Source organism: Chlorocebus sabaeus, chromosome 26 (assembly GCF_047675955.1).
Source record: "Chlorocebus sabaeus isolate Y175 chromosome 26, mChlSab1.0.hap1, whole genome shotgun sequence".
Classification (NCBI taxonomy): domain Eukaryota; kingdom Metazoa; phylum Chordata; class Mammalia; order Primates; family Cercopithecidae; genus Chlorocebus; species Chlorocebus sabaeus.
Window position 1 is genome coordinate 32434850 of NC_132929.1, and position 23281 is coordinate 32458130.

At 39.8% G+C, this 23281-nt stretch overlaps 1 long non-coding RNA gene across 1 annotated transcript in view; it reads right to left on the reverse strand.

Moving 5' to 3' along the window:
- Positions 1-23281, reverse strand: part of LOC119628040 (uncharacterized) — a 90428-nt gene that overhangs the window by 41342 nt on the left and 25805 nt on the right. The window contains exon 3 of the long non-coding RNA XR_005244333.2: positions 22339-22489. This is a non-coding gene — a long non-coding RNA (uncharacterized lncRNA). The remainder of the gene's footprint in view (positions 1-22338; positions 22490-23281) is intronic.

A 23281-nucleotide genomic window follows, 5' to 3' on the forward strand; every position in this document is an offset into this window, starting at 1 on the left:
AACCCTGCAAGGTTTTTATAGATGAGAAAACTGAAGACGCTATGTTAGCATTCCCCACCCTTTTTGGGACCAGGGGCCAGTTTCATGGAAGTTAATTTTTGCACAGATGGGGGAAAAGTTTGTCCATGGCCCGGGGATTGAGGACCCCGGCTCTACATAACCAGTGATATACTTCAGTGTCCATGTTTCTTTACACTGCATCCTAAAGAAAGGAGTTTTTCTCTAGGTGAAGGGAAGACCAGAGTGTGAAAAAGGCCCTAGAAGACCCTCAATAGATCAAAAGTATAATAATAAGTAAACGTTCCACACAAAATGCTGAAAACAATTTTAACGTTGCCTATGTCTGTGATAAGCAATGATGTTTATGATGTTATTTTGTGTTGCAATTTTAAAGTAAAAAGAATGCTGATGTTGGCGATCAGTAGCCCTGGTCTCAAACCCCAGCTCTGCTGCTTACCAGTGGTGTAATCTTGGTCAAGAACCTGATTCTCCACACTAAACTCTGACTTCACATTGTCCCTATTGAGTGCTATTTATAATCCTATGATAAAGTTAATCATCATTTGACTTGTTTGGGGGTTAGTTCCTGTGACTGTCTTTTCAACCAATATTGAAAATTGTGAGCAGCTATAAGATAATCATTTTGTGTCACTGACAACACCCAAAAAGTTACTTGTATGTTAAGAGTTTAACACACATATTTATTAGATGAATATTTTATTAAACCCAAGACAAGATAGGTTGACAATACTAAGAGCTGACAAAGATAGGGGAAGCAATCTGGGTAGGAGAACAATTTAACAGTGATTACTAAAAAAAGTGCTATAAAGAACAAGACCCAAATGTCTGCCCTACATCGTTTCACACTTTATTTCATGCCTCCCCAACCCAGTACCTTGATGCCTTGACTTTATTTCAATCCTTTAGATTGAGAGAACAAGACTTAAGAACAGTGTATGTTTTATTCGTCCTTGAATCCTCAGAAATAGCATAATAAGGTGCTCACTATATGACTGTTGAAGTGAATTGAATGGTAACTTAAGAAGCAAGAGATCAGTATATGCAGAATATTCATCTCAAGAGGGAAAGCTACAGTTTTATGTATTTTCCATTGTGATTCTTTTGTAAGTAGGGAAATTCTATGCCAAAGACTGAAAAAAGCACATCATAAATCATGGTTCAGTCCATCTGAGTACTGTTTTAATTTTAGCACAGCATGTGTTGAACTTCAGTGCTCTTGATTCACACATTCCTAATGCAAATATATCAAACTTTCAATTATTCAAGTTTGAATTATCAAATTTGTAGATTAGCTAGGCTTTTTGCTTATTCTACTCCCTTTAACTACACAGGCCTTTGGGCATTTTCTGCTTCTTCCTTGTGCTTGAATGGCAGTGGGATTAACTCATTAAGAATAAAGAAAACATCTGTGTTGCTTAAATGGCAGTGAGGATCTTGTAGAAATTCAGTACCACCTGTATGTAGTTCCATTCCTGGTCATAAGTTGAAATAAAACTGTCACAGTATTCAAAATTCAAAGGATATTTCTTGAAGTAGTTCATCAGAGAACAATTTTTCCTCATGTCAAAGAAACAACTAACTAAATGAAGCATTTTATTCACAATAATAAAAAAAGTTATATTGATTCAAATCACCAGCAGTGTCTACAGACACATGACAGAAACCGGACATACACATCGTAGAGATATTTAGCCAATAACACTTATCACAGCTTGACTATATCTTTTATTTAGTGACAGGAAATCTACTATCAGCCCCTATCACTTCAATGATCAATTAATTAAATATTTTGGTTCTATTCACATACTTTGCTTTGAGCCATTTGTAGTCATCTCATAGAGGTAAGAAAAAGCAATCACGTTTATAAATTATGAGCATTTTCAACTCAGTTAAATGTAATTTATTCTTTACTTCTTACATTTTTCTATCACTATTAATACTTCATGTAGGTGTGAATATAAACCTTGATGCACACAAACACATATAACTCCCAGTTGAATGTCAACACCTTTAGAAAGAAAAAAAAAAGACTTGTATAAGGAAAACAATGGATAAGCTTTATGTGTGTGTGTCATATAGTGAGTGTATATAACTACACATACAGTCATGCATTAACAATGGGGATGCATTCTGAAAAATCCCTGATTAGGTGATTTCGTCATTGTGTGAACATCATGAATGTACTTACACAAATCTAGATGATATAACCCACTACACACCTAGGCTACATGTTATAGTCTATTGCTCTGAGGCTGCAAACCTGGACAGCATGTTACTCTACTGCATAGTGTAGGCAATTATAACACAGTGTAAGTATTTGTGTTTCTAAACATAGCTAACCATAGAAAAGGCACAGTAAAAATGCTGTATTATAAGCTTATGGGACCACCACCCTAAACACAGTCCACAGTCCATCATTGACCGAAACGTCATTATGCACACATAACTTTACATGAAACAGAAAACAATGAATTGTGAGGAAAATAAACAACGTAATTGAATGGTGGGATGCAGAGCTACCATGTATAGCTACATGGATTGTCCACTGCACAATTTTAGGAACAGCAGTCACTCTGACTACCAAGTGGATGGTGCCCCCTGGAGTTGTGTAATATGGCAGTCTTCATGAACATTTTTTACTTTGGGATTTAAACATTTGGGTTTATCAAAACGATTAGACTGTGACTACAGCTTCAGGTCACACTTCCTAATCTCCTAGCATCCTTAGAAGTGACTTGTTCTCTCACAAGCTGATGTGGGAAGGAGAAAGAAAAGTAGAAAGGATAGGAAAATGTATCTATATAGAAGTAATTTTACAATAACAATAGCTAATATTTTTTGGAACTTTTATTACGTGCCAGGTGTGGTTCATTGCACTTTGTACACATTAACTCTTTATTTACTTTTTTTTTTTTTTTGAGACGGAGTCTCGCTCTGTCACCCAGGCTGGAGTGCCGTGGCGCAATCTCAGCTCACTGCAAGCTCCGCCTCCCAGGTTGATGCCATTCTCCTGCCTCAGTCTCCCGAGTAGCTGGGACTACAGGTGCCTTCCACCACGCCCGGCTATTTTTTTGTTTTGTTTTGTTTTTTGTATTTTTAGTAGAGACAGGGTTTCACCATGCTATCCAGTATGGTCTGGATCTCCTGACCTCATGATCCGCCCACCTTGGCCTCCCAAAGTGCAGGGATTACAGGCGTGAGCCACCGCGCCCAGCCTGTACACATTAACTCTTAATCCTTATAAACATCCTAGTGGTAGGTACTATTCTTATCCACATTTCACAGATAAGGGAATTGAGGCTCAGCGATGTTAAGTAACTGGCCCAAGACCATGCTGCACTAAGTGGGGAAGATGTGAGGTAGGAACGAGAGAGATGATAGACTTCTCTCCTTTGCAAAATTGTGACTATCAGTTGAAGGTCAATTAGAGGCTCCTTTTATTTAAATTTTTATTTGTTCTTTCTAAAATAATTATTTTTGTGGGAAAAAGCAGTCTCTTAGGAAGATCTGTCTTCAATCATAAAGTCAGATTTGGGCCAGGTGCAGTGGTTCACACCTGTAATCCCAGCATTTTGCAAGGCCCAAGCAGGTGGATCACTTAAGCCCAAGAGTTCAAGACCAGCCTGGGCAACATGGCAAAATCCTGTCTCTACCCCCACCAAAAATACAAAAATTAGCGGGGCGTAGTGGCGCACACCTGTAGTTTTACTAACTTGGGAGACTAAGCCAGGAGGATCGCTTGAGCCAGGAGGCGGAGGTGGAGGTTGCAGTGAGCCGAGATCACACCACTGCACTCCAGTCTGGGCACCAAGTAACCTTGTCTCAAAAGAATATATAAATAATAAAAATAAAATCCGATTTAAGAATGAAAAAGTTCCAAATATAATTACTGACAAAATAATAATAAATCTCCAAAATAAGCCCCCAAATTAAAATATAAAATGCCTAGGATTACATTTACATTTAACACAAATACTAAAGGGATAAAGAATAATTCTTAACTGATTAGCTAGCACTTTCTGCAGACGTCTAGCTTCTAAAATGAATAAATAGAAATGTTAGGAGATGAGGAAACATCATAGAGGCACGGATTTAAAAAAAAGAACAGTAAATAAACATAGGGATAAGCAGTCACAAGAGCTTCCACAACTAAAAGAAATGGGAATTGGGGTAGGCCATGGTTACTAACACACAACACAGTAGGCCAAGAATACTTCTATAGTGAGTCATCAGCTTTTGTATACCTAATTGGTTCCTTGTTTCATAACTTCTAGATATTCGAATTTCCACACATTAAACTTATCATACAGAATCATGTTGAAATGGCATCAACTTTGCATGAAATGTTAGTTGGAAAAAGCAAATTAATAAAACTATTACTTCAAATGCAGTAAGAAATTGCAACAATGGTCTTTGTGTTTTTGCTCCCACTGCCCACTCCAATGCTGCTGTGTTCAAATAAACTATTTGAGCAAATAAAATACTTAGAGTTATAAAGGAATACGATAAAGGCAGAGAGAAAATAGCATTTGTAATATGACTACTATTAAAGCTCTGGCTTGCAGACTGCTGGCAGATAGTCTATTTTCCAGCTTGTCAAAACAACCCATTCTCTGAGCATGTTCAGAGCTTGCAGAGGTCTTCATTTATCCCAGAATGTCAGGAATTGGAGAAACAAAAACATTTTTGCAAATGATCTGCGGTGTACATTGTTTTGTAAAATATCTAATCAAATGGGGGCAGCCTGTCAAAGTCAAGAAATGTTACTCGGCTACAATAGGTATGATGCTGGCCTGGCCACCTACTCCCCAGCTGCAGAGAATGAATTTAAAGTAAGCTGGTCATTTGTCCTCGGACAAAGTACAACTGCCAAATATTTTATCCCAATTTGTCGGTCCTGCTCTATTCCAGTGAATTCCATCAATCCAAGGCCAGTCAGTGTTTAGTCTCTCCAGAACAATAAGCTTAACCCAATAGGTTTATTTGTTTAAGTCATCTGGTGAATTCTTTAAAATTCTGCCTTGTTTCTGATACCACTTGTATTTTGCATTCACATAAACTTCTGCTGCAGCTGTTTGAGAAGAAAAGGAAAGGAGGTTCTTGCTGAGCAGTGAGAAGAGAATACATTTTTAAACTTTCCTTTCTTTCTCCTAAAATTAGCACCTGGCATATGGAATATTCAGCAGGTGGCTCAGCAGGGACAGAGTTACTGTTTTTCATACCTGCCATTGAGATGTTTGACATTTTGACTTCGTAAGGAACAAGATTCTCGAGGCCACCACTCTGTGTGTGTGTGTGTGTGTGTGTGTGTGTGTGTGTGTGTGCGCGGGCAGGTTGAGGGAAGTCCCATAGAGGTCTTCTGGAGGAGAGAGTGTAAGAGAAAGAAGCTACTAACAGACAAAGTTATACAATTAAGAAACATTAAATATCAGAGAGGGGAGTACATTTCATATTGTTGAAATTGAATAACTAATTCAATTCCCACTAGTATTGGAGAATAGGAAATTGCTTTGTAACTTAAAGAACTTCAGAAATTACACTTTATAATATAATAGGAATGTTCTTTGAATATTATTTGAAGACTCTGATGTAAAGTTCACTGACATAACTTCCCCCAGTTGTAGGAAAAGTAGTTATTGAATCAGAATTTTACAAACATTTATAAACATCAACAATCTCTGTCATGTACTATTTTAGGCAATAGAGCATCAAAGGAAAAACTGGAGTTCCAAATGCAAAAGATATTTAGAAAGTATAATAAACTAACCTTGGATATGGGCAGTGAGGGAGACAGAAGAGTCTCAGATAATCCCCAAGTCTCTGGCTTGATGACTAGGTGAATCGTAGGATCATTAAGGAAGTCGGACAAGAGATCACTAATTGCTTGCCTAATATTCATTCTACCCATTTTCTATGTAACTGACCCATATGGTATTAATATAAAAGATAGCAACGTGCCCAGCTAAAAACCACGTCTCTCTGTCTCCATTACAGATCGGATTGTCTAGTAAGACATAAGCAGACATTTTGGGATGGGGCATCCGTGAGAGTTTGCTAAAGTATTTCGAAGAGCAGGTGGCGGCACTTTTTCTTTACCTTTCTTCTTTCTGCCTGGAATGGCAAGGTTCAAGCACCCACAGCTGGTTTGTTTCCACGAATAACTTGAAGATAAAAGCTTAATGGTAAGGATTATAGAACAAAAAATAGGAAAGGCCTAGATTCCTGATAATTGGTGATTCATTATACTGGAATTAGCCCTGGGTTGCCTAACCCTAGAGTTTTATTTTGATAGAAAAATTAATCTTTACTTTGTTTAAGCTACTGTTATTTTAGGTCTCTGTTTAGCCATCAAGACTAATCCTAACTGATACTCTATGATAGAGAATCAAGTTGCTTGGCACTTTTTGGTAGGTGGGAGGGTTAGGATGAAGTTCAGTTTTGGATGTATTGCATACTAAGTGCTGGTAGAATGCCCGAAAGTCACTTGGAAACTTAAGCTGGAGATACAGATTTGGGATTGATCCAAATGGGAGGCTAATATCTACAGCTTATCATCTTCAGTCAGTGGTTCTTCATTTTTTTCAGATCATGTCTATGGTAAGAACATTCTGGTTTTCATTTTTAAGCATTTAACTTGCACCTTCCCTTGAATGCAGACAGTGCAGGCAGTGCAGAACCGTAAAAATGAGAGTGCAAGCTGAAACTGTGCAAAGTGATCTTAATAACTGATGGAGGCCGGGCACGGCAGCTCACGCCTGTAATCCCAGCACTTTGGGAGGCCAAGGCAGGTGGATCACGAGGTCAGGAGATGGAGACAATCTTGGTTAACATGGTGAAACCCCATCTCTACCAAAATACAAAACATTAGCCGGGCATGGTGGCACATGCCTGTAATCCCAGAAACTTGGGAGGCTGAGGCAGAGGAATTGCTTGAATCTGGGAGGCAGAGGTCGCAGTGGGCTGAGATCACGCCACTGCACTCCAGCCTGGTGACAGAGCAAGACTCTGTCCTAAAAATAATAATAATAATAATCAATAGAACAATTATGACTATCCTGTGACCTTTAAATGTTTGTCAAAACATTAAAACTCTCTGTCGATTACAAATGTACACAGAACTGGAAAAAATAGTAAAGCTATTATTTTGTAGTAGTAGTCCCTCCTTATCTGAGAGTGATACATTCCAAGGCCCCCAGTGGATGCCTGAGACCGTGGATAGTACCAAACCCCATATATACTATGTTTTTCCTAAATATATGTATCCATGATAAAATGTAATATATAAATTAGGCACAGCTAGGCACGGTGGCTCATGCCTGTAATCCCAATACTTTGGGTGGCCGAGGTGGGAAGATTGCTGGAACTCTGGCATTCAAGATCAGCCTGGGAAACATAGTGAGATCCCCTGTCTCTAAAAAAATTAAAATAATGTTCTGTCATAAAGGACACACATTCTCTGATCTACTAATCTGAATCATCATCTGTTCATTCATGCATTCAATAAATATGTGGTTGGCACTGTACACACATTTGGAAAATATTACATCCGTGAAAACAACAGGCAGACATCCTTGCCTCTGTGGTTTTTACCTTTTAGTTGGTAGTCGTGGGGGGCTGAAACAGGAGGCAATAAAAATGAAGCCTACTATATTATTTGAGGTGGATAATAATGATGAGATGATAAATGAGAAAAGTAGAGACATTTAAATGCACGTGTTAAAAAAAAAGGAATAGCAATCTTGGCCAGATGATGAATTGATATTACAGACATAATGTATGAACCTGTAAATGTGACTCCCTAAGAAAGACACAGTATCACTTATGAAGCATTCTCACTAGATATGCAGAACTTGAATGTAATGATGAGGAAACATTAGACAAATCCTAAATAATAAACATTATATTTTAAAAAAGGAAATATTCTACAAAAATGTCAATGTCATACACGTAGCTGAAAGTGTTGTGTTTTTTTTTTTTAATCTCAATTTTAGGGCTCCTATTGTCATGAATTCTCAATTTACTAAAGGAAAACTATTTATATTTCTATATTTACAGCCAATTTTTTTCTTAGTTTATTTATAAAATATCTTCTTAAGCACTTGCTATACTGTTTTGGGCATTGTCTTTGCCTGAGTTATCCAGAAAACAGAGTCTAAGCAAACTTAAGGACCAGCACTTTATTGAGAGGTGTAATCTGAGGACATTAAGAGTGCGGAACAGGCAAACGAGGCAGGAAAGGAGGGTAAATTAACATAAGAGTTCGTTTCTAAGCTGGCCCCAGCTTCATTAAATAGTATGGTGGGGATCTCTTGAAGATCACGGGAGGCCGGGAGTTCAAAACCAGCCTGGCCAACCTGGTGAAACCCCACATCTACTAAAAATGCAAAAAGTTAGCTGGGCATTACTCGTAGTCTGTAATTCCAGCTACTCAGGAGGCTGAGGCATAAGAATCACTAGAATCCCGGAGGCAAAGGTTGCCATGAGCTGAGATCATACCACCGCACTCCAGCATGGGCCACAAACCAAGACTCCATCTCAAAAAGAAAAAAATTAGGCCAAATGTGGTGGCACATGCCTGTAATCCCCAGCACTTTGGGAGTCTGAGGCAGGAGAATCACTTGAGCCCAGGAGTTTGAGACCAGTCTGTGCACTCTCTCTACAAAAAAAATTTTTTTAATTAGCCAGGCATGGTGGTGTGTGCCTGCAGCCCTAGTTACTTGGGAGGCTGAGGTGAGAGAATCACTTGAGGCTAGGAGTTCAAAGTTGCAGCAAGCCTAGATCACACCATTGAACCAACCTGGGCAACAGAACAAGATCCTGTCTCTCAAAAAAAAAAAAAAAATTAAGACTGAGATTTTTTAAAAAATTATATTCATTAATTTAATTTAAAAATAACAGTAACAACATTAATACATCTTGGAGACATTATGTTAAGTAAAACAAGCCAGACACAAAAAGACAAACATTGTATGATTGCACTTGAGGGAGGCATCTACAGTAGTCAAATTCATAGAGATAGAAAATAGAATTGTAGTTGCTAGGGGCTCCGGAGAGAGAGGAATGGAGAGTTACTGTGTAATTGGTGTAATTGGTACAGTTTCAGTTTGGGAAGATGAAAATTTCTGGAGATAGGTAGATGGTGGTCATGGTGGCACAACAACGTGAATGCACTTAAGGCCACTCAACTGTACACCAAAAAATGGTTAAAATGGTAAATTGTATGTTATATATATTTTACAAAACAAAAAAATAACAGTAATAAATCAGTACATTTTAACACATATATTTTTATGTATAACTATATATTCCAAAAAAAAATTATTTTGCACTTTTGCAAATCTCTTAAAGTTTGGTTTAATAGAATACAACTGAGGCCGGGCACAGTGGCTTGTGCCTGAAATCCCAGCACTTTGGGAGGCCGAGGCGGGCAGATCACTTGAGGTCAGGAGTTCAAGACCAGCTTGGCCAACACGGTGAAACCCTGTCTCTACTAAAAGTACAAAAATTAGCTGGGCATGGTGGCGGGCACCTGTAATCCCAGCTACTCGGGAGGCTGAGGCAGGAGAATCGCTTGAACCCAGGAGGCAGAGGTTACAGTGAGCCTAGATTGCACCACTGCACTCCAGCCTGGGTGACAGAGCAAGACTCCGTCTCAAAAAAAAAAAAAAATTGGTTCACTAAATTATGTAGATCTTCCAAATGTTGACATTTTTCTGTACATTAGAAAAATCACATTTGCTGATATCACCACCACAAAAAAGTCTTAAAGTACTGGGAAGATGTTAAGCCCCAGGATAGTGAATATACATTTTTCAAAATTCAAATTTTTGGTTTAAAATGCAAATGTTACAAATGTTAGCAAATATAGTCAGTTGTCTTCCTCGTCTAACACAACCTTTTTTTTTTTTCTTTTTTTCTTGAGAAAATATCTGCCAGATACTTAAGTCTAAGTAGTCATAGTTTGTCCTTGGTTATCTTAAGTAAAAATAATGTTCCGTAAAAAAGAAGTAATCAGTTCACTTCACTACTCAATCACACAAGTGCTTTCTTGAGGCAATCGTCATACTTCTGTATGCAGCAATAGTACTTCACATGTACTTCCCATTTCGTCACATAGAATATTAAAGACATGTACTAATTTCAGCAACCTAGGAAGAGAAGGGAAATTCCCCAATCTCATGAAAGATGAAGCAAAACCTATTTTTAATATGATGATTAATGATGAAAGACTAAATGTTTTTCTTCCTATTGCCAAAAACAAGGCAAAGATGTCTTCATTCATTGCTTTTACTTGAGAATCTAGTATAATGCAATAAGAAAAGAAAAAGAAATTTTAAAAAGGACAAGAAATAAAAGGCATGCAGATTGGACAAGAAGAAATAGGCCAGGCATGGTGGCTCACGCCTATAATCCTAGCACTTTGGGAGGCTGAGGTGTGCAGATCATGAGGTCAGGAGTTCAAGACCAGACTGGCCAACATGGTGAAACCCCATCTCTACTAAAAATACAAAAATTGACCAGGTATGGTGGTGGGCATCTGTAATCCCAGCTACTCAGGAGGCTGAGGCAGGAGAATTGCTTGAACCAGGGAGATGGAGATTGCAATGAGCTGAGATCTCAACATTGCACTCCAGCCTGGGCAACAGAGCAAGACCCCATCTCAAAAAAAAAAGAAGAAATAAAACTGTCTTTATTCACAGGTAACATATCATGTACATTAAAATCCCAGAAATATCTACATAAAAGCTGCTAGATTTAATAAATGGGTTTAGAAAGTTCACAGGATATAATATGAATATATAAAAATATATTAAACTAACAGCTAGAAACTGAAATGTAGACAACAGTACCATTTTTAATGCCACCAAAAATGTAAAATACTTAGGGATAAACCCAACAAACTTGTGCAAGATATGTATGCTAAAAACAGCAATACACTGACAAGAGAATTTGAAGAAGATATAAATAGATGGAGATACATACAATGTTCATGGATCTAAAGATGTAAAATTGTTAAGGTGGCAATTCCCACAAAACTAATCTACAGGCTAACTGCACTCTCAATCAAAATTGCAAACTATTTGTAGAAATTGACAAACTAATTGTTAAATTTATATGGAAAAGTTAAGCATCCAGAATAATCAGATGAATCTTGATTTTTTTCCCCTCTTATTTTTAAAAGGTATAACATTTCAAATAAGAAGAGTTTGAGAAAGCTCTGTTTGTTTGTTTGTTTGTTTGTTTGGAAATAAGGTCTTACTTTGTCTTCCTGGATGGAGTGCAGTGGCACAATCATAGCTAACTACAGCCTCCACTTCCTGGGCTCCAGTAATTCTCCCACCTTGCCTGCCAAGTGCCTGGAACTACAGGAGCATGCCACCACACCCAGCTAATTTTAAAAACATTTTGTAGAGACAAGGTCTTGGTATGTTGCCCAGGCTGGACTCAAACTCCTGGCCTCAAGTGATCCTCCCACCCTGGCCTCCAACAGTGCTGGGATTACAGGTGTGAGCCACCATGCCCAGCAAGACATCAAATGCATAATAAGAGAACAACATTAGGCCAACAAATTCAACAATACAATGGTTTTAAACTATTAGCATGCACTATTACATTTAAACTATTACAATGCACCAAAATAGTCACAAGAAAAAAACAGAAAATCTGAATAAGCCTATATCTAATAAACAAATTGAGTATGTTATGAAAAACCTCCCCAAAAAGAAAACTTCAGGGCCAGATGGTTTCACTGGTAAAAACATCAAAGTTACACAAATGTTTTCCAGAAAAGAGAAGAGGGGAGGATATGTTTTTCAGAAAAGAGAGGAAGAGAAAACACCATCCACTTCATTTTATGAGGTTAATTTTTACGGACTGAATTGTGCCTCCTCAAACTTTGTATGCTGAAGTTCCAACCTTTAGCACCTCGGATTGTAACCATATTTGGAGATAAGGTCTTTACGGAGCTGATTAAGTTAAAACGAGGCTATTAGGGTAGGGCCCTAATTCAATATGACTAGCGTCCTTATAAGGGGAAGGACACCAGGGGCACATATATACACAGAGAAGAGACCACATGAGGACACAGCAAAAAGGCAGCCATCTGCACACCAAGGAGAGAGACGTCTGGAGAAACCAAACCTGCTAAGACCTTGATCTTGGACTGCTAGCCTCCTGAACTGTGAGAAAATTAATTTACATTGTTTAGACCACTCACTCTGTGGCATTTCTTTATAGTAGCTCTACAAACTAATGCAGTAACATAAGCTTAATAGCAAAACCTGACAAAGATTGTATTTACATTTTACAGCTCAATATCATTTACTGACATAGAGGCAAAATCCTTAACAAAATACTAATAAATCAAATCAATAGAATATTAAAAGAGTAACACTTAAAGATTAAGTAGGGCTTATCTCAGGAATGAAAGGTTAGTTTAACATTTTAAAATTGATAAATGAAATTCAATATATTAACAAAAAAAGGAGAAAACCCATATGATCACTTCAATAGATACAGAAAATGCATTTCACAAAAATTCAATATTGATTCTTGATAAAAACTTACGGCAAATCAGAAATAGTAGGGAACTTCCTCAAATGAATAGAGGGCATCTATAAAATAAGTACAATATAATTAATGATGAAAGCCTGCATTATTTTCCCCCAGAATAGGAACAAGGCAAAGATACCATGACCACTATTCTAAAATTCTCTTCGACATTGTATTGGAGGTCTTAACCATTATAAGAAGGAAAGAAAAATAAATGCAAAGAAGATCAAAAGGGAAGAAGTAAAACTGTCCCTATTTGCAAATGATATGATTTTTAATGCAAAAATCCCAGGGAATCTAGAAAACAATTACTAGAATCTATAAGTGAATTTCCCAAGGTCACAGGATACTGGGTTAATATATAAAAATCTATGTAAGGCAAACATTAAAATGTATATGCTTATATACTAACAGCAAACTACTGAAAAATTTAATTTAAGGAGCAATTGCCCTTACAATAATACCAAAAATATAAAATAATTTTAAATAAATCTAACAAAAGATATTTACATTGAAATAAAATAATATACAAATATGTTGAGATATATACCATGTTTATGGACCAAAAGATTCAAAATTATTAACATAACAATTCTCCCCAAATTGTGCCATTGGCAAAAGGATAGATATACAGATTAATCATGCAGGCTGCAAAGTCTAGAAATAGACCCATATGTATGAGGTCAACTGAGTTTTGACACACGTGCCAAGGTAATTCAATGGTGAGAGGAAGAAATAGTAGCCTTTTTAGTAAGTGGTGCTGGAACAATTTTAGTGGACATCCCCTCCAAAATTAAAAAAAAAAAAAAGGACTGTTTACTCTAAAATCACACCATATGTAAAAATTAACTTGAAATGGATCATTGTCTTACATGTAAAACCTAAAACTATAAAACTTATAGAAAAAGAACATGGGAGTACATATTTGTGTCTTTGGGTTAGACAAAGATATTCCAGAGAGGACACAAAAAGTATAAACCTAAGGAAAGAAAATATTCGTGCTAATATGCCAGCACTTTTAACCATCATTGCTTTTAGACCTCAATGCACTGAAAAAGGTAAATAAATAAAATCTGGCCAGGCGCAGTGGCTCACACCTGTAATCCCAGCACTTTGGGAGGCCAAGGCTGGCAGATCACCTGAGGTCAGGAGTTCGAGACCGGCCTGACTAACATGGTCAAACCCCATCTCTACTGAAAATACAAAAATTAGCCAGGCATGGTAGCAGATGCCTGTAATCCAAGATAATCGGGAGGCCGAGGCAGGAGAATAGCTTGCACTTGGAAGATGGAGGTTGTGGTGAACTGAGATGGCACCACTGCACTCCAGCCTGGGCGAGAGAGCAAAAAGTAAATAAAGTAAAATAAAATAAAATATAAATATAAATACATAAATAAAATCCTAAATTATTATCCAAATAATTTTTACTCATAGAGTCTCCCCCGAAAATTCTCATGAACCCTAAGAGGTCCACAGACCACTTTGAAAATAACATTTTTGCAACAAATAAAAATAATGAACTGCTAATGGATGCATCATACAGGTACAATGTTAAACAAAAGAAGCCAGGCACAAAGGAGAACATACTGTGTAGTTCCATTTATACAACTTTCAAGAATAGGCTACACTGCTCTATGGAGGAAGTCAGAATAATGGTTACCTATGGGGGTCGGGGGAAAAAGGGAATTAACTGAGAAAGGTCATGGGGGAAAGGACTTCTGGTTCTATATTTTTATTTGGGTAATGATTTGTGCATTTTACTGTATGAATGTCAATGTCACACTTTAATTAAAATATAAAAAGAATATAAACCCTACAGAATATTTTCCTAATGAAACATTTCTATATTTAGAAGTATTTGATTAAACATCTTCTAACACTTTTATGCAACAAAACCGTAAGCAATGGGGCAACTTTAGGAAAGAATTCACAGCACTGAGAATTTGGAAATTCTACTTTGAAGATGATGGAGTATAACATTTATTTCGCATTTAATACTTTAATTGTTAAGTACATTTGTATTTATATGTATCTCATTTCAATAGATGATTAGTTCCTTAAAGGTAGGAATGTATTTCATGTCTGTTATACTATAGAATCTGGTACACAGTAGGTGACTTATTGATTTATTTTCTCATTCACTCATGCAATAAAGATTTCTTTAGCATTTATGTGTAAGCTGCTTGCTAGTTCCTGGGTATATAATGATGGGTAGGTGTGGGGCTCAATAAATTCCTGTTGATATCTGATTGATAATTATCAGTTACATTTCAGAAAGAGTATAACTCTCTTTTCTCCTGAATTCCAAGTACAGGGGCACTAGAGATTTTAACCTTGTAAAAATAAGGGCACAAAAACACAGAGATGAATTAACTGACTTCTTAGGGTGATGCACTTGGTCATAAGTGGGGCAACTGATTAAAATGGTTACAGCTTCTTTCTTGGACCAAGGTGCTAGGGGAATTCATTCAGATTGACTTGGGTTAATATTTCATTTAAATGCTCTCATTTCACTTCTACTACGTGCACCTTCTCTGACTTACGTTTCAGAACCTGCAGTCTGAATTGGTTTACTTCCACTTCAGATGCTGTCAAGATAAATTAGACACCAAGGGTCCATGATACCATCTGAAGCAGAACGGCTATTAGTAGGAAATATATAAGCAGTTTTATATTTCAATATAGTGTAGCACTTTTTTGGAGAATGTACTTTCTACTAAAAATGAAAGTGGATGTAACAAACCTTGGTGCATTTTGAAACGTTAAAAAAATTCAAATTTTATTTTACTCTACATCCTCAGGCAAGTGTAGCCAAAGGAAGGTAGGTAACAGTAAATATTTTTATCTCCTTTCAATGCATCTACAAACCATTCTGCTGAATAAGATCTGACAGGTTCCTGACTGTGAGCAGAGATAGGGTAACAACTCGGATGATACATACACTTGCATCAGATACAGACTCCATTTCTGCTGTAATCATCCATCCATAGCCTCGCCTGCTCAGCTGACAAGCCATGTTATTAATAAAGCATATTGTACCACAAGTGCATTGCCCTACATGGTGTTTATCTTGTTGGAAACTGTAATTGTTTGAAACAATGGCCTCAGTGAAAAGATATGAAACATTATGAGCTGTGTAAAAACCAAAATAATTTGTACTAATAATGGTAGTTGTTTGTGAAGGATTAAAACATAGGTTATGCTGCATAGAGTTAATGACTCAGTCTTGCTTTTAGGTTTACTTTTTATTCTAGTTCTGTGAGATAACCTGGAATTTCAAGCCAAGACTGGTGAAGAAACAGAGTTCCCCCACCAAAAAGTAAACTCCACTTTGGCTTACTCACCAATGTCTCCCTAGCACATAGCACAGTACTTGGAAAACAGTCAACAGGTAATATTTGTTAAATGAAAGAAATGAATAAATATAAGGAAAAAATGGAACACATTTCAGGTTCAAGCCAAGCCATTATCAGAGTTCTTCCAGGATGTGATTCAAAGAAATAGAGTCGGACTCAATCTCCAGGGGACAAGGACTCCCATATTGCTTCCCTTTCACCCTCTCCCAATTCAGCCAATGGGACTCCCACATTGCTGAGCCAATGGAGAAGCCCCAGGTATAGAACCAAGGGAGAAAAGATGCCCTTTCCCATCTCCCCGCATCCTCCCCAATCCCACCCAATAAGATCTGGATACGTTCTTGCAGTTTTCAATCCGAATTCTCTTGGAACAACCAAAGGTGCTTCAGCTCTCCTCTGATTCTTAATAACACAGTGCCAGGTAGAACAGCCTGCATGTATTTTAGCCCCTAACCACTGTGATGGGCTAGGAGAAGAGTAAGATCTTAGGAAGACAGATAGATGGAAGGCCAGGTCTTGAAATGGAGCTGGTTCACCTCTCTATTCAGGGAGTAAAGAAAGAATATGGCTGGGTGTGGTGGCTCACACCTGTAATCCTAGTATTTTGGAAGGCCAAGGTGGGAGGATCGCTTGAGCCCAGGATTTTGAGACCAGTCTGAACAACATAAGGAGATCCTGTCTCTATGAAATTTCCTTTTTTTTTTTTTTTTGTTGAGATGGAGTCTTGCTCTGTCGCCCAGGCTGGAGTGCAGTGGCACGATCTTGGCTCACTGCAACCTCTGCCACCCGGGTTCAAGCGACTCTCCTGCCTCAGCCTCCTGAGTAGCTGGGATTACAGATGTGTGCCACCACGCCTGGCTAATTTTTGTATTTTTAGTACAGACGGGGTTTCAGCATCTTGGCCAGGCTGGTCTTGAACTCCTGACCTTGTGATCCACCCGTCTTGGTGGTGGATCACAAAGTGCTAGGATTACAGGCATGAGCCACTGCACCCGGCCCAAAAAAAAAAAGTTTTTTAAATCAGCTGAGCATAGTGGCTTGTGCCTATAGTCCCAGCTACTCAAGAGACTGAGATGAGAGGATCACTGGACCCTAGGAGGTTGAAGCTGCAGTGAGCAGTGAGCCATGATCACACCACTGCACTCCAACCTGAGCAACAGAGCCAGACCCTTTGCCAAAAGAAAGAGAAGAGAAGACAGGGGAGAGAGGGAGAGAGAAGGGAGGGAGAGAGAAGGGAGAGAGAGAAGGGAGAGAAGGGAGGGAGAGAGAACGGAGAGAGAGAAGGGAGAGAAGGGAGGGAGAGAAGGGAAGGAGAGGGGAGGGGAGGGGATGGATAAAAATAGAACAATTTGGAGGTGATGAAGAACAGTAGATATAGAAACATTCTGAGGTAGAGGAAAGGAAAAATTAAGGAACTTGTTGGGGCCTAAGCCATAGCCACTTTTTTTCAGGCAAAATTTGATGTTTTTCTGATTATATCCTTCCATGTGTTCACAAAGGGTAATTTCTCTCCCCAGCATGAGGAGTAGATTACGATTAGTGTCACCCCCCCTTACAAATAATCAGTTTAGAATTCATGTGTGACACAATTCTGCCCAGTGGGACTCAGTTCTGCTAGAAGCCTCTAAAAAGGGTTTCCCTTCCTTTACTGTGAGAGGGAGGGAGGGAGGGAGGCAGAGAGAGAGAGAGAGGGAGAGAGAGAAATAGTATCCCTATACTTTGCTACTTTACTGGATGCCCGACTGTATTTGACATCAAGACAAGCAGACGCCATCGTTTAGCCATGAAGCACCATGACAGGAGAAATTACTATCATGTGAAGATGGAAGAGCAGAAAGAAGAATCCCACTTCAATCCTGGACAACTTCCCTAAGTTATCTGACCAACCAATACTGGAACCACCTTTCTCCAAACTTATTTTATGAGATAATAAATTCCATATTTTTCATACTTCCACCTCTAGTCAGGTTTCCTGTTGTTTGCACTTTTGTTGATACCTTGATTTTTTTTTCTACTAAAGGAGGAAGTGAGGGCATGTGTTATGAATGTGAAATCTGGAAGTTAAAAAGTCTGACACAGGTATTTCAGTTTTCACTTACAGCCTCCTTCCATCTTCTTCCTCCTCCCCAACTCCTACTGGATTCAGACAAGGGTCAGGACACAAGGCTGAATACAAAAGGACCTCTCCCTTCCCAAGACTTTGTCTTTGTTCCTAGCTCAAGCTCAGTGTGTCTGGCTCCTTCTTCCTCAAAGATTGTTCTGTCCCAGGAGGCTCCTCAATCGCTCCAGTCAATTGGCTTCTAGGGCCATCAGTTCCACAGATACATCACACGTCTGGACTACAGCCACAGTTTACACTCAACTGGGGAGCTCCCACCACAGTACCGTTCTGTACCTGTATCTAGCAATGCTTTGTAGCCTTTGAGCAGAAATAGGGAATTAAAATGGCCAGAATTTAGGGATGGAAACTGGCACAGACATGGGAAACCATCTGAGAATGCAGGAGTTAGCTGGGTTTACTAGATTATAACTCTTATGAAGACCACATAGCACACAACTCAGCATATAGTCTTAACACATGTATATTGAATTTCTTTGAAATGACCAAATTGTAGGCAGATAAAATGGCTTCCTTTTACAGAATCTTCCCTTCAGAGAGTGCCTTTCAACGGCACCACCTTCCCTCCACCCGAAATAAAACCTTCAACATTTTCACCTTGTTTTTATAACACACTGAAATAGTGAGCGTGGTGAAGATAGTTCTATTCAGTATGCTACGAAGAAGCAAGACACAAAGATCTGACTTGGCCACCAACCCCGAGGGCATCCGTTGCAGAACTGGGATGGTCCCTCATTCCCCAGTGGTCTCAAGCCTTTTTTCTGATGTCCCTGTATGTAATTGTTTTGATAGCAATTTCCCTGGTTCTCTCTCACTAGCTTGCTAAACACGTATGTCAATCACATTCAAGAACACCATGGGCCTAAGGGTCAGCCACATCTCAGGAGAATGTGATTCAGAAGTGGACACAAGGCATAACATAACATCTTCTCCTTCCAGCATGTATGTCAGTTGCGTTGCGGCCTGACAATGTGTAAAAAGTGTTGTTTTTTTTCCTTCCCCCAGATGCAGACAGGAAAGGATATATGAAGTACTCTCACCACAGCTTTAAAGCAAGCGAGAAACCCATCAGTCTAAGATCCTCTTACTAGAGAACACTCAATGGTACTGAAAGAGTTCTTCACCTAAACTCTAAAGAACCCGAAGAGAGGTCCAGTTTTTTCCTCCCGAAGATCCATCTCTAGAGCTTCACTCCCCAGTCGGTTAGGAAAGCCGGGACGGTGGGAGAGCCACAGATACTAAGTCTCCTTCTCCTACGGAACCCTTGGACCTCTTGCCCCGTTTCCCTGTCACTTTAGGGAGCAGCACGCAAAAGCCCACAGGCCAGAGGCCAGGGTCCAAGCTCGCAGCCGGAGCAGGCCCGACGGAGAAAGGGGGCCGGAAGAGCAGCGTCGCGGGGCTGGAGGCTGTTACTGGGAGGCGTGGATTCTGGAAAGTGCGTGTACGCGTCCCTCGAGCACCGCCCGCGGAGCCGATTGGCCAGGACGCGCGGCGGGGGAAGCCCTTGGCTAATCTCCTGCCACTCAGCCCGGCCGACGTCGGCGCCGGGGCTGCAGCGCCGCGGACCTCTCGCCGCGCCGCGCCGTGCCGTGCCGGGCCGCGCGCGGAAGGACAAATAGTCCCGGCGGCAGTGCCGCGCGCCCCTTCGTGGCTCTGCTCGCCCCACCCTGGTTGCCGAGCCCGAGGCTGGGGCGGCGGGAAGTGGGGGCGGGCGGAGCAGGGTCGGCCTCTGCGGCTCTCCGACCCCGGCTCCGCTCTTTGCGGCCAGACGGGTGGATTGCGCTCCCTAGGGAAGAGTAATTGGATTCCGGGCTCCCTCCAGCCGGGATCAGCGGAAGTCGGCTGCCGAGCCTGCAGCCTGGGAGGGGCATGTGGGGAGGAGGGAAAGGTGGGGAGCCGCCGCCGGGAGGGACGCGGTGAAACCACTGTCCCCTTAAGTGCCTGCGTGCTTGTTTCTGTACAGGCCGCAGCGGGAAGCTGGCTATAGAGAAGGATTAACAGAGATTGCACCCTGGTGCCCTTTCCCCTCAAGCACGTGACTCTTGCCCCTTCCAAGTTGTCATACTCATTGTGAGATTCACCTGGTTGCTGATACTCAGGAGAGGAATACTTTGGAAGCCTTGAGTCTTCCAGCCATCACCCTTCTGTTTTTCTCTCAAAGCTCCACTTGGAGCTCAGCTGGAGAAGTGAGTGAAGTCTGTGAAGTCTGGAATTGGACATGTCTCTTACTAACGAAGTAATTCTGGAGAAAACAGCATTCTTACCACTATCATCCAGGAACGTATCCCAAGTCCCTGCGTTGGCAGTAGCAAACTTCCCTTAATTCCTTTCCCCTTGAGGAGGTGCAGCCAGAGTGAGAGCCTTAAGCCGAGTTTTGGGGTGAAATGACAGGCATGTTCTAGGAATTGTGACTTAGACTCGGACCTCTTGTGATTTTTTTTCTTTTCATCTTAATTACCGCATTTCACTCATTCATCATGAAAGAAACTCCTATTGAAGGCTTTGTTTGTGCCAGGCTCTGTTCTACTTATCAGACATACATCAGTGAGTAAAACGAATGCAGTCTTGGAACCTCATTACAGTTGCTCCAGTGGGGGAAATAGTACATTTACAATCATACACAATTGTATAATGTCATGTAGGGAAAAGCGCTATGAAGAAAAAGCAGAGCAGAAGGACAAAGAAGGATGCAGATGAGAGTTGGACACTATTTTATATTTTAGATAAGTTGATTGAAGAAGGCCTCTTTGCGGAAGTTATGTTTAAACAGAGGTCTGGATGAAATGAGGTAGAAAGCTAAGCAAACATTGGGGTTGTGGGGGGTGGGGAGAAGTTTCTGGGCAGAAGGAAGAGCAAGTGCAAAGGCTCTGCAGCCAGAGACAGTTTGGTGAGTTTGAATTAGTAGAAAGGAGGCCAGTGTGAATGCTGTGCAGTAAGCCAGAAAAACAATTGGAAATAAGGCTGGAGATGGGGTGATGAGTATGTGCGTGCTTGGTATTTACTTTTAACATAATTTGAAAGTTCTCTAAGTTTTGTATGCACTAAAGTGTCCTATATTCTTCCTGTGTCTCCACCAGACACTACATTTCATTTCATTCAGAGACACCATTTTTTTTCCTCCCGGTCTAGCAGTGTTTATTTCTGCTTTTCTCTCACCCTCTTGTACTCATCTACAACTATTGATTCAAGTGTTTCTTCTGTGCAAATCCTTATCTTTAATGTTACCTTTTTTGCCCCCAACTTGTATATTTGCCTCTTTATCTCATCAACGTATTTAATTGGACATCTTGCCATCTTCCGGTTTCGACAGGTCCAAAAACCAATCTCATAATCTCGTCTTTCCAAAATCACTTCCCTTCTTTCTCATTGATACCACTGCTATCTCTGCCACCCAAGCTGAATACATAGATGTCATTTTTTACCCATTCCTTCCTTTATTTCTTTTAACCAGTCATCTCAGGGCCTTCGATTTATCCTTTAAAATACCTCATGTCAAATCCCTTCCTCTGTCTCTACTTCAGGGTCTCTGTCTAAGCCCTTAAATGTTGCCAGCTAGGATTAGTTCAGCAGTTTCTACATAACCTTTCCGACTTCCTTCTTGCTCTACTCCAATCTAACTTGCCGGAATAATTCTTTTGAATCTTCACTCTTAGCACATCTCTTTGTGCTTCAGCACCTTTATGGCTAAATTTTCTATTTTGTTAAATTTAAACTCTTCTGACTGAATTTATTTTTCTTTTTTTTGAGACAGGGTCTCACTCTGTTGCCTAGGTGCAAAGGCTGGAGTGCAATGGTGTGATCACAGCTCACTGCAGCCTCTACCTCTCAGTGTTCAAGTGAACCTCCCATCTCAGCCTCCTGAGTAACTGGGACCACAGGCATGTGCCACTACACCCGGCAATTTTTTTTTTATTTTTTGTAGAGACAGGTTTTTGCCATGTTGCCCAGGCTAGTCTTGAACTCCTGGGCTCAAGTGATCAACCTGCCCCGGCTTCTCAGAGTGCTGGGATTACAGGCATGAGCCACTGTGCCCGGCCCTGAATGAATTTCAAGCTCTTTCCCTAGTCTATTTCCCTTCTACCCTGTGAACTACTCCTCAGTCTACCACTTCCATTTTAGTTAGGTTTTCCCCAGAAGTATATTTATATTCACTCATTCCTATATGTATTTGTTTATGGATCTATCCTCACATAACTTAGTATTTGATTCAGTAAGGATCCATTGGTTACAAGTGACATAAAATCCAACCCAAATTGGTGTAAAGTGAGAAGGGAATGTATTCTCACATACCTGAAAAGTTGAAGATAGTTCTGTTAGATATGACTTGGGCGAAGAGTTCCAACTATATCAAGATTCACATTCTCCACTTGAACCTGTGCAGAGGTTGCAGTGAGCTTGAGATCGCACCATTGCACTCCAGCCTGGGTGACAGAGCAAGACTCTGTCTCAAAAAAAAAAAAAAAAAAAAAAAAAAAAAAAAAAAAAAAGAGAGAGAGAGATTCAGATTCTCCCGCACATGTTAGCACTCTCCTCTGCTGTTTGCTTCATTCATTCCACAAATGAGCAACCAGAAGCTCCAGACCATCCTCACTACCAACAAAGGTCAAGCGCCCATTCTTTTGTCAGCCAATCAGTGTTGCCAAAAGAATGAGATGCTCAGATTGGCCTGGACTGATTCACAAGCCCATCCCAGGAGTTGTGTCTATCGGTAACACATGAATGGCACAGATGATTTGACTTAAAATAGGGGTATGGTTATCAGAAAAAGAGCAGATGTGTCCTGGGTAATGGAAACAGCAGACACACACACATCCCTGGTATTTTATTGAGATCTCCAAACATTCTTTCCCTACATATGCCTTCACTGATATCTATGGCTACTCAATGTAATGACATTTTTTTTTTTACCACTCAAAATGTACTCACATCTAGGTCCTACGAATAACTCCAAGTCCAGGATAGTAAGGTGATATGCATGCCTCTCTATCATAAAGCAATTTGATAAAGTTCTTCATGGCCTAGTAACCTAAGGATATATGATAAAATTAACTAGAAAATACTTAATATATAATGACAGAAAAAAAGAACAACTGCAATGAAAACTCTTATTTGGAAATATGAATAATGACAAACACAAAATGTCTCCAATTCATAGCATATGTCATATCTTACTAGACAGGGATAGCAAGGGCTTCCTAACATGAGAGGGGAGAAAGTTCTTTGATCAACCAAT